Source organism: Nilaparvata lugens, chromosome 7 (genome assembly GCF_014356525.2).
Source record: "Nilaparvata lugens isolate BPH chromosome 7, ASM1435652v1, whole genome shotgun sequence".
NCBI classification, from domain to species: domain Eukaryota; kingdom Metazoa; phylum Arthropoda; class Insecta; order Hemiptera; family Delphacidae; genus Nilaparvata; species Nilaparvata lugens.
This window is the reverse complement of record NC_052510.1, coordinates 19,301,900-19,314,942: the sequence shown is the minus strand read 5'-3', so window position 1 is coordinate 19,314,942 and position 13,043 is coordinate 19,301,900. Positions and strand designations below refer to the sequence as shown.

The 13,043-nt window shown below is 35.4% G+C and overlaps 1 protein-coding gene across 3 annotated transcripts in view; it reads right to left on the bottom strand.

The window, feature by feature from the left end:
* Positions 1 to 13,043, bottom strand: part of LOC111058539 — a 226,346-nt gene that overhangs the window by 166,076 nt on the left and 47,227 nt on the right. Inside the window, exon 1 of one of the 3 annotated variants that reach the window (XM_039432287.1) lies at positions 5,256 to 6,106. The exons of the other annotated variants lie outside the window; for them this stretch is intronic. The gene's annotated coding sequence lies outside the window, so the exon portion shown is untranslated. Of the gene's footprint in view, positions 1 to 5,255; positions 6,107 to 13,043 lie in introns of those variants that run through there. 3 annotated transcript variants of the gene reach the window in all.

Below are 13,043 nucleotides of genomic sequence, written 5' to 3'. Positions count from 1 at the left end.
TCACAAGGGCAACTTTCTAGAGGTATTTTGAGCTTAGGTAATGAGCAGATGAATAATACGAATTCCTTCATTACTTGCTTCAAATCACATCACAGTATCCTGGTAATAAAGAAGAGAATTTGCATAACTTCTCGTTGTAAGTCCCCTATTATTTTTCTGATGATGTTCATATATACTGAACGAAATCAATATAATCATCATAATAATATCAATTTCAATGATTCGCACCGGAGAATAGTATAACCCAATTGCTATGAAGAGTTCAAAACTTCTGACTCCATGATAATTTGTGGTGAGGGATAGATGCAAACGTTTAGGTCACATTTCAATATCGTTAATCTCTAAATTGTAATTTTAGAACTTATTTTTGTTGAAATCATTCAGGACAATTGAAACAAGCATCCACCTCGATATCACCCAATTTTTAATATCTGAATATATAGGGTAGAAATCCCTGATTGACCGTGGAGAAAGCCTGTATTTTCGTATAATTTATTTCGTAAACAATTTGCAAAAATCTAAATTGCAAGTTTGTGCATCCCCGTACCGTGAACAATTTCGGACTCGAAATAACATCCACGATAACAAATTGACAAACGTTCACATCGGTCAGTATTTGCAAATGTCATGTTCTATAAAATGGTGATTCGTTGCTTGTTTATATAACGCAGCCGCTCGACTACAGCAGAAATTGACTAAAAAGTGCCCGTTTTCGAAAATGCAAATCTAAAATGGGCCAGAATTAATTTGAATTCAATTTTTCGATGAGGATGATACATATGGACTTGAAAAGGGATTACAAGTCCCTCCACCCACGCTCGAGTAGATATTTAGTTACTAGAAACTCGATATACAAGGGCCGAGCGGATAAAAAAGAGATTGCATGTTTGTTGGAGTGTATATGTACACATATCACGTACATACTGTGAGTATATATATGTAGATATATTGTGAAGCACATTCAAGGCTTTCATAAATATTCACGTTTAGTTGTCCAAACTGGTAGCGTCCAATATTTCCGATGAAATTTCGCGAATAATAATTCAATTACTAGGCTGCATTTGACAGTGGACAGCCTTTCAAGTAGTAATTATTTACTACTTTAACAGTTCTATCAGATATACTTGAAGTACGTTCATTGGAAGTGTGTTGATATTGATTATGATCAAACTACTCTATAATTTATTATTAATACCAAATAATGAGGTAACGCATTGGAAAGAAATCAATGATGCACTGGAAAATCAATTACAAGTTTGAATCATCTGATTAACGAGAGTTTTGTTCTGAAAAGTAATTACTCGATATGCGGAGAAAAATAAGCTCCTATTCACTAGTAGCTCTGTGAACAATAGACCTCGCGCAGTTATAAACTGTAGCCTCCTCTTATACTGTCCATCAGAGTGAATCCTGTCTGTATGTCGTGTCGGCGAGATATCGGTGTGAAACGGCTAATGGCTGTTGGGGTTGGTGTATCAAAAATGCTAACATCAAAGGCGAATCTCCTTCAAGACATACTGGCAACAGGACAGCCCAAGTTCAAAGCAGAGAAAGTTCGAGAGTCAATAGTATGTTATTTTTGTTATTAATTGCATCCGCTATTGCACGCAATCAATAGTTCGTTTATTTATTTATGGACAATGGAGACAACGGGCTTCCCCATATATGTATCCTTAACAATAAAAATTGTAGAGATACAAATGAAAAAAGATAAATAATGATAAAAATAATACAAACTTATGCAATAATAAATAATACAAACAACAAAAATATCCACCCAATTCAAAAATGAAAAATACGAAGATTTCAAATACTTATGAAAAAATTAAAAATAAAACAAATCGAGAATTAAAAATTCCAAAACTTATAAAAATTAAAGAATATATTAACAAATGATGAACAAAAATTTTATCAATAGAATAAATAATTTTCATAGCTGAACGACGTCCCAAACAATATGCACATCCACACTGATACATCAACTATTTATTTGATCAGATCATGCTTACACAAGATTTAGTTATCAGATAACGCTTTCCGGAATTCAGCGCGAGAAAACCAGAAGACAATATAGGCGCCCAGACAAGCTGTTATATAAGTTCTTTGCATCCTATTATTTGATAGTGCATGGAAATTGAATTCAATGAGGCATGCAATTTATAGTCTACACATCTGCTGATTTTTTATCAAGTTACATTGATATATTGAATTGCATGCGTCATGACATGCGATTCATAATCCACTTGACAGCTGATTTTGATGAATAATATTCTATCAGCACATTCTTGTCTCATGAATTGTTGAAAAGTTATAAGACTTGAAAGAGCGAAAAAATATAAGAAAATCTGGTTTTTCGAAAATATATCACTTTAGAACATAAATATCTCGAAAAGTATCGGATTTATCAAAAATCCCTACTCAACAAAACTTTTAGGAAATCTATTAAGCTTCATTTTCAAGTAGTTGATTATGTCAATAGAATGCATTGTTTCCAAGATATGAGCATGTAAGTAATAAGTGGAAAATGCAACTTTCAAACCACCCTCATCCCTTCAGCACATGATGTAGGGGTTGGGATTTTTGATATGCTCACCTCCAAACTAGTCTCAACAAAGATGCAAAGTCGAAAATTGTGCTCCAAACATTCCCTCCAAATTCCATAGTCAACTGATCTATTGTTGCTGAATAGAATGCTGCAACAGTCGTAGGGAAATGCGTAAAATAGTGAAAATATACATCAAATTGAAGATAATTTGATGCTCTATCAGCTCGTTATCAGCACAGATTTTTTTCATCAATAATTGTTCAAAAATAATAAGACCGAAAAGATTAAAAAAATTGGTAGCAAAAGTATTTTTTCAAAAAAATTCTCACCTTCAAGAGCGGATATCTCAGAACTATGAGAGATATGAAAAAAATGTAAAGGACAAAACATGTTGGTAATATTTTAAGCTTCAATTTTTTATCAAATATATATGTTCATAAGATGCATAGTTTTCGAGATATATGCGAAAAATGAAAAAATGGTACTTTCAACCCCCCCACCCTTTAGCACAGGGGGTAGGGGTGAGGACTTTTGATATGTTAATCCTCTTCCTATCCTTAAAAGAGCTGTGAAGTTGAAAATTGTGTTCCAAACTTATCCCTCTATAATCTCTTGTTGACTGGACTATTTATGCTGAATGAGATTGAATAAGTATGATATATCTATAGATAGCAAAGATAAGTGGGAGTTATTATAGTATGGAGTAAGATCATTTGAAAGAGAATATTCTCTCGGATTGCTCTGCACATATCGGAACCGAAGCACATATCGTTCCCAAAAACATAGCCGGGAAATATCTGGAATAATGATCCACTTTCTGGACAAACTCAATTCGGCGATTAAACGTCGTTCGTATGAGCGAAAATTGTTCAATATGGGACGATCAATCGTGATATAGGCCAGACCCGGCGGACACGGTTTGACGGGCATTATTCACGGGACACGCATCCATTTTGTCGACTGCAAGTGTCGCTTTGGACAGGAAACGACACACACACGACACTGGAAACGACACATGAATGACGCCATAACCGACACAATGCGACACAAACGATGCTTGCAAACTTAGTAATTACTTAGGGACAGGTTTGCGATGGCCTCCCAAAATGAACGCGCTTTTGTCAACACGGGGTCACAAAACTCTCCCGCACTCTCTCTCACTCTCTCTCTCTCTCTCTCTCTCTTTCATACACTATATTTTGCACTGTTGGACTGATTCAAAGCACCCGAAAATATTAATACCAGTTTAGGATTAACGTTGAAACACATCACACCAAGTGATATGGAGTTTGAGAGGTGATATAGGTAGTAGTTAGTGCAGAGTATTGGCTTGGCAGGAAGCGTTTAATCTGTTCAGTCTGTTATCAACTGACAATGGATGACATCATTTAATAAATGCATCAATATAATGGCATGTGAGCTCCCAATATCCCGTGGAAAGTCGCATTGTCGGATAATCCAGACATCGATCAAGAGTTTTAATCTTCGAGTTTTCAATAATGATCAGAACGAAGTTACTTCATCATCTCACACAATCTAGAACTCTATCAAAAGTTAAATTTCTTGGATAATCCTCGTGTAAGTCACGAACTCATTTAGCTCAATGGGAATTGAATGAATGATATTGTTTGATATCAATAGAACATCCTTTCAAGGCCTACAGATATGAGAAAAGTGATTATCTCAAGTCCAATATCTAGCTGTAATTGAGATTCAATTTCCAAGTTTTCAAATTGTGTTTCATGTGATTGAGGAATCATTCAGCTTAGTGTTCATTCACATTTAAGCTGCATTTGGATGTATTTTGATCACAATGTTTTTTTCATGAAATATGGTGAAATTTGATAAATAAGTTTAAAACAGTGTGATTTTGTGATCTGATGTGGTGATGAATGTATGAGAGAAAATTGATTTTTTAAGCAGTCCTCTGACAACATAACTCATAATAAAATTTCCCTTTAAAAATGATTGCTAGCAGAATCTTCATGTTCTAGTACTATAACCACTCTCAACAAGAGTAGATCATCAGTAAACAATCTTCAATGGATCAACACTCGATAATGGAGTTAGTGCTTCTTGCCTCATTCGTATCATGCACTTTTAACATTTCCTGAAAATATCAGTAGTGTAGAATAATAGTTTTTTTTCGCGGAAAATGTCTTCTGATACCAGTCGATCTCCATTCAAACTTATGCTGGACAAGTTTTCAATGAACGGGGTCCGTCCCATGGCTCAGTTCTCTCGCTCACTTATAGATGTTATTGTCCCAGAGGATACGACCTCCTAAACTCATCCTGAGGTGATCTTCATCCAAACTTCAATCTCAAGTGATCCAAGGATGGGACAGATGGCCATTCTTCCATTCCGCAGTATGATAGGAAGTAATGTTGATCACGATATTTTTCATCAATTTTTGGACAAGGAATTTTTGAAATAGCTCGGAGATATAGATTAGAATTGAATGACTGGAAGAAAAAATTCAAAGAATATCACCTAAAACTCAACCTCCTGATCTTTCATGAGAATAATATGAGAAGCTACTTCAATTTTCAACGTCCTATCAACCTTCCCATGCCTGATCCTTATATAGGTATTTATGGAGGAAAATTATCAATACTAAGTTTTCTGTAGTGGAGAAAAGTTAAAGACATGAACACGCAATAGTCAGATACTCAATAAGGTTGAAATAATATTGTGAATCAGAACTTACCGTTAGCTATTTTTCCACATCTTCCCACTTCATAGTACATTCACCATAATAGAAGATAATGATATGGCAATAGAATCAAATCGTTTGTTCTGAATCACACTATCAATTTGAAACTATGAATATACGACGATAATTATAGTCGTTTGTCATATCACAAACTCGAATACAATACTGGTTCAGCACAAACTAGAATTGCCACTGGTTCAAAAAAGCCAAAGGCTGTATTAATACAAAAATACAGACATTCATTTTCCATGTATAACAAGACGAAGGTAAAAAGATATTGCACGTTCTTTCAAATAGTATTGCACGCTCGCGTATTAAATTCACTCATAATCTCTTCCAAAATGTTGCGTGGAATGATAGTGTCACAAGCATAATAACTCACTTTCAACGAAGCAGACTATCACCTGTAACTCCTTTACCCATTTATACTATTTTCAAATAATGGTTTTTATGAAGGGACAACAATACCACCGCAGCTTCACCACACATGTGTGTTGAAATAAGGGAAAACTATTCTTCAACAATAATAAGTCTATTCAATTATTCTTCAACAGTATTCAAATGACAAACACAATATAACTATGTGGAATCTACGCGTTAAAGCAACTGAAAACAACGGATAGCAAAGATATAACGATTACACCACAGAGTTACCAAGGCGTACAGACGCAGCGACGCGTTTCTAACCGTGGGGGAACGCTTTTACTGCGCTACACTCCCCCTTCGCTGTAAGAAGCGTCATGAAGCTGAGGATTTCAACCTGCTTCTAATGGAAACTCGTGTCGCTTCCTATGTTAGCCGTACTACGGCAACGACGCCTCTCTGGTTGCGTCACGACGCCGACTAAGGACGGAAGAGATTCACAACCCCAAGCGCCCTCGAAGCACCCTCACTTTCTCCTACCCCACGTGTCGTACCTTCCCCTACGGCCATCCAAGTACAGAGCAAGAGCCACCAACAAGTGCTGTTACAAGCAGGAGGCTCACTGGATACGACAAGGTCAGCTGAAGGAGAAAATTGAGGCCTAGGTATTGATCGGGACTGTCAGTCACGATAGTGATAGTAGTTGTACATTGGAGCAGGGTTTTTGTGAGACCTTAGAAGAGGTCATGGCAGTTCAGGTGGGAAGTAGACTCTATTCTGTTATTAAATCCGCTTGTGAACAATCTCTTATCAAATAAAGAATAACAAATAATAATATTAGTTTTATTTGAGTTGAATTCTCAATCTAAATTATTTGAAGAATAAATATTTATAGATTTCTACAAACATGTATTGATGTTGCTGATGAGCAAGTGTGCTCATAGTGAAGCTGGAGATTTCCTACCTCGAAATTTGTCTGGTTTTTTCAGAATTGTGAGTTTCTGGTTCATCATTATTCTAATCAACCCCTCAATAAGAACTGATCACTCACTGCTGTTGCAACTTTTAACGAGTGCAACTGTGTGGTTTGGAATTTGGAACTCACGCTTGGATTCCATCAAGAACAGAAATTGATCATCACTGATAACATGAAATGGACGAATGTATAAAATTGAATGTTTCAAGTTTATGTCATGACCACTTTTGTTTTTTTCATGATAACGTGCTTATTTGTGCATTTTATGTGACAGATAAAAAGGTTTTTCTCAGCGAAATTTGCTGATGTTTTAGAGAAAGTATTATATTGATTGATAGATACGTAGAAGTTTGACTTCTTGGCATTCTTGATAAATCTGGTTGGAGAGCTAGGAGCCCATTAGCTAATTTGTATCATACAACCTGTAGTATTATAGTATAAGAGTTTCCTGTGAATAAGCGACAACAATAATATAAAATGATGGTGCAGTCGCAGTGTCTGTCTGTGTACTGTTTTCAATGAGCGTGTGCCTGCCTACAGTACAGTGGGTGCTACTTCGTCAGGGATGCACCCTCTCTTTTACACCCCAACCCTTCCTCATCATCATCCCCCTCATCCTTCTCTAAGGCCTGACCGCTTTCACCGGCAGAGCAACCCCCTATCAAAACCACCCTTGCACACTCACTCGCACGCGCTAATCTTCATCCCCTACCAACAACTACCCCCCTCCCACCACAATCCAGTCATCTCCAACTTTCACTGCTTCGTCCTCCCTTGAAGCGAGTTGTATGCACTGGCGTCTCTATGTGTTTATAATATTCTGTCATCTCTCCCGTGTCTGGATACTCATACTCCAAAATACAATATTATATTGATATTAAAATGTAGCCCATGCCATTTGAGTGATTTTGCAGAATATATAATATGTGATTTTTATACACTCATAATGTACACTAGCCTATCATGTTTTAAGTAGTTTTGAGTAGTTTGAGTCCATGATTGAGTATCATGATTGAGAGATCAATTGGGAACTATAAGTAGAAAAACTGTAACATAGATCATGAGATCAACTGAATAAAAATATTTATGATATTGTGTATAATATCAATATTTTCTATTCATAACATTCTCTCCTTTCTCTGCTGTATTATCTGCTTCTGAAGTTACTCTTCATCGTCTTCTACACAATCATTGTCCATTTTCTATGATCAATTCTCACCATATTTGACCAACTCTCTCTACTAGTTCTAAGGGAATTCTTTCTTCCTCTTTTGTTTTTGAATTATTCTCATTTATCGGCGTCCTCCTCTTATTGCTCTTATTAACATTCATTTTAACTTTTCTAATTCTTTCTTCACACGATTAACTTCATTTCAAACTTCTTATCTTACTTTATCCTATAGTTTCTTGACTCTGTCTTATTATTTTATTCATCTGCTCCTCCACAGCCTTTCTCTTATTCTCTTTCTCTCTTTCTTTACGTTGGTCCTTACTTCATCTCCTCTTTCTCTATAACTTCTCCATCTCCTCTTCTCCTTTTACCCAATTCACAGACATCCGTTCCTCCTAGTCACCTTCTTGAGCCATTCTCACCGTTCAACTCCAGCTCCATTTCATTCTCTCATACATGAAAATTCCTACGCCGTCTACAACCCTTGAAACCATATCGTGCATACTTTAATACTCGAACCCCAGTAGTCAGCGTCAAACAATGGTAGCTCAAACAAACGCATAAAGATATCGGCGACAACGCCCATCATCTTGCACACATTACGATGACAACGAGGGTGTCTAGCAGCTCTCTATGCTAATCTTGGCACTTCTCCGCTTCAATGGAAACTTGGCTTCCATTCTGCTCTTCTATGCACTTGCTCAGTCAACAACCAAACTTCTGACATGTAACGCCGCAAATTGGGCTGATATCCGTATCCGCAGCTAATTTAATCACATCTTGCCCCGATAGGAACAAGAGTTGTGGAACTTTCTGCATGATCACAGTCTTACCATGCCCTACTTCTACTCATCTACAACATTAGATAACTTCTAATAACAGTGATAATATCTATTATCTCAAAAAGGCTTATTATTCTTTTTTTTATTTCAATATAATTGACCGAGCGAAGTGAGGTTTAAGATTCAAGTCGAAGGTTTGGCATTTCTCTTAATGTTTGAATGTTTATATGTTGCGCATTCACGGTGAAACGCGGTAATAGATTTTCATGAAATTTGACAGGTATGTTCCTTTTTAAATTGCGTGTCGACGTATATACAAGGTTTTTGGAAATTTAGCATTTCAAGGATAATATAAAAGGAAAAAGGAGCCTCCTTCATACGTCAATATTAGAGTGAAAATCAGACTATAGAGTTATCATCCATCATAAATCAGCTGTCGAGCTGATTATAAATTGCATGCCATGACGCATGCAATTCGATATCTCAATGTAACCTGGTAAAAAATCAGCTGCTGTTTAGACTATAAATTGCATGCCTCGTTGAATGCAATTTCCATGCACTATTAAATGAACTATTGATTGAGTGCAATAACGCATGCAATTAATAACTAAAATAACATAGTATTGTCTCTCGAACTTTCTCTGCTTTGAACTCGGGCTGTCCTGTTGCCAGTATGTCTTGAAGGAGATTCGTCTTTAATGTTAGCATTTTTGATACACCAACCCGAACAGCCATTAGCCTTTTTCACACCGATATCTCGCCGACACGACATACAGACAGGATTTACTCTGATGGACAGTATAAGAGGAGGCTGTGGTTTATAACTGCGTGAGGTCTACTGTTCACAGAACTACTAGTGGTAATTCAATCGTCATATGGGTACAGGTGAACCTATTTCCATTAACAAATTTTTTGTACAGTGTTAATTTTGTTATATTTTTTTCCAGCATCCCCATACATAATATTTTTTAGTATTATACACTGAATAGTATAATATTATGTGTACAAAAAGAATATAATTCTTCATCATTTCTTATGCAACTTCGCTTATGCTCAACTGAACTTACGCAAGTTGACGTTCACTCTTATTTTTAGAGTGAATTAAGGTGATTTATTCCATAGTGAGTTCCCAATCATAATAACAGTGGGGAGAATAGGAGAACAGCGTTGACGATGTCACTGCCTTCTATAGAGGATAGCTGATGTAAATCAGCTAGAGGATATCAACTGGTCATTCTTGTTTAAAATAATCAATTATATTTTATTCGTCAAGGATTTAAAATTTTTCAATGCTCAAATAGTAAATTTTCATAATTGAATTATAATTTAGATAAAATATTTTTTCATTAATTATATCTCTACATTGTTGAGAAACGATCTGGAAACATTGCGGAGCTAGGAAAAGAAAGTGCTGTCTTTTTTTGAATGATAGACAAGCATAGCAACACCAATGTCAATCGAATATTGCCATTATAACTCCACTATAGTTCTAAATCAGATAGATGACTTTAGCATTGGAACGAAATGCAACGGAAATGATTATGAAAGAATGATTATAAAGAATAACATTTAATATCGGGGCACCGAGCTTTGCTTGTTATTTATTTATTGATAAACAGAGCACAATTCTTGAAAATGATTGGGGAAGGACAAACAGGCACAGCCCAAAACTGTTTCTCCCCCGAATTTTGATTTATACACTATAATTATAAATGGTCCAAAAAGTAGGTTATGTTACATATACTTGATTTCAGGTCCAATTTTCAGTCAAAATATTAAAAACAGAAAAGTTCTAGTTTACAAACCGAATTGTATAACAAAATAACACTCACTAATCACTTAAAACTGTAAAAAAATGATTAACTTTGAAGATTATGATATACTCTAATTGTGAGTGATAAAACATGTCAAGTCAACAAATCAGATTATTTTGATAGAGTCCATTAAAATTTCTAGATAATATTATTTTCTCGCGAGATGCAGTAAGCTGTTCGAATGATTACACAGGTGATCTCCCACACAGGCACATGCATCTTCTGTTATCGACAGACGACGAAATCTGTTCTTCTAAGGATGAGATTATCCTTTTAATGTACTTCAGAGTGTTTTTCCAGGGTTGAGACCTAGTGCAATCGAATCTTTATATTTTAAAATACTATGTTCTGAATTTCGTGAGAATCGTTGAAGCCGTTTTCGAGATCCGGTGAAATTCAAACATATAAATATCCAAACATCTAAACAGAAATCGCTCGTTTAATAGTATAGGATTCCAAATGATAATATATACACTGTGAACGCTATCGAGCCATGAGTGTGCTCCCATCCAAAATTATCATTCTTTCATACTTGCAATAAAAAAACTCAGATTTCCATCAAGTTAAAACGAATCTATCCCCCACCCCAGTATCCTTGATGATAGAAGTTTCGCTTCGAGAATGTATCACTACGAAATTCTTACAGCTTGAGAGCTGTTCGGTATTTGTTCTAGAAGTTGAGATGATTAATTGAGATCGCGAGAAACAATACAAGCCCATTTATAATGTGCAATATGACGAGACCCCAAACAGTTGCAATTGTAGATATGACACGAGGGTTCATAAACTCTGCTGCAAAGATTTATGTTATCATGGTGGCTTAGTCTATCTGTTCTCATGTTACAACACATCTTGTGCTAGTTATTAGAGGATTTTGTGAGAGGTGTCTTCAGAAAACATTCTATATTATCACTAAAGATGAAAAAATCAAGTCAATGAGGAACTTGAATCCCTTTTACAATAGATTTAATTGGATAGTTACAAGCTATTAATAGATATGATTTTCTCTAATACTATTCATATCATCTAACTTCAACCGTTTTATATTCTGTACTGTAAATAATATCCCATATCTCAATTCTATCTAAGAGCTGATAAAAAGTTTCCTATTTCCAATTGGACTTCATTTAAAAAATAATGTTTTATGATTGGGAATAGGTGTGATTTGTTTATCTGATATTATCTGACAATATTATTGAATTTATATATGAAGTGAAATCTGGAATGAAAAATATTTCCCAAATCATTGACAAGAAATCAACTGATAAATTTGTTAAAGATAGACCGACTCATTTGAATTGTAGGTAATGTAAAAAAAAGATGAATTCGATAGTGCTTAATGCTCTCTAGCAGTTGATATGGAATTAACCGCGTTGGAAAATGTATTTTGTTCTATGTTAACTGTAACCTCAAACTATTGTAACCAATTGAAGTGATTTGTAATCTGAAAGTTGTACAGTTACAACTAAAACTAGGCTACGCGTATATTAATATTTCTCACATAATCAGCTATGCACTAGCCACTCTGTTCAATTTGAAGCAAATAATGATTTCACTTATTTCTAAGGTATATTCAACATTCGTGTAGTGAGAAATAGGTATCAATCTATCAATGTTGTTGAATAGATTCTACGATATAAGCTACAAAGGACCTTTTAAAGTTAATCATCATCTGAACATCCGTAATACAGTATTAAGGACACAACTTCTCTTCACCCTTGAACTATGCTAAAGGCCTAATATTGTTGTAGCTTTATTACGTTTACACCCCAAATTTTACATCAGGCTCAATAGAGTTGTATCATAGAATGACCTTTTCATAGTAGGGAACAGTTGTCATGACGTAATTTTGAAATGATTGTTGTTGTCAGGCACTGATATGACTCACACACGTCATGCTACAGTTGACCAGTCTCTGAACTCTGAGAAGTCGCTTTTATAAGGGAAAATGGCAAATAATGGAATCCATTTGGGAAGGGTCATGCGAAGGGATAGTAGTCCATTGTTCGCCTTCTCAACAACAATAACTCAATATATTGCCAGAAAGAAATGAATCCGTTCTGGAAGGGCAAGAAAGTGATTCAATACAACTTGCTGTGTGTCAGTGATACACAACTATGACATACGACACCCACCCAAATAAATGATGCTGTCTCGAGAGTAGTGATCATGTAATGGAAGTTGAGCTCTCTGCATTGAAAAGCCAGGAAAGTTTTTCAAGATACAATGGAAGTTTATGAAGTCTATTCAATTTTTTGATACCATATGAAAATACGTGATTTGATGGTATTTGATGAAAATGGAACTGCATTGAATACATCGTGTAGAAACGATTCGTCAATGTTCAGACTACAACTTTCAGACTATAACTTCAATTGAGTTCAATTATTGAAACTAAGGAGCAAGGAATTCAATACCGTGAACTTGAACTTCTTCATATTCGAAATTTTTGTGCCGTAGGCCTTCATATTATATTATATATAGTGATTGGCTTACTTAACAAGATCGCCGTTATCAAGACTTGAATGCATACTGGGATCAAACTACTGAGATCACCCGTTTCCTTGAAAAAATAGAATTCAAAATCCAATATTATGCCCGACAAATTTGAGTGAAAAATATTGGATTGGGGAATGAGGGATGAGTTGATAATTTTTGCAAATTAAGTCTTTAGGA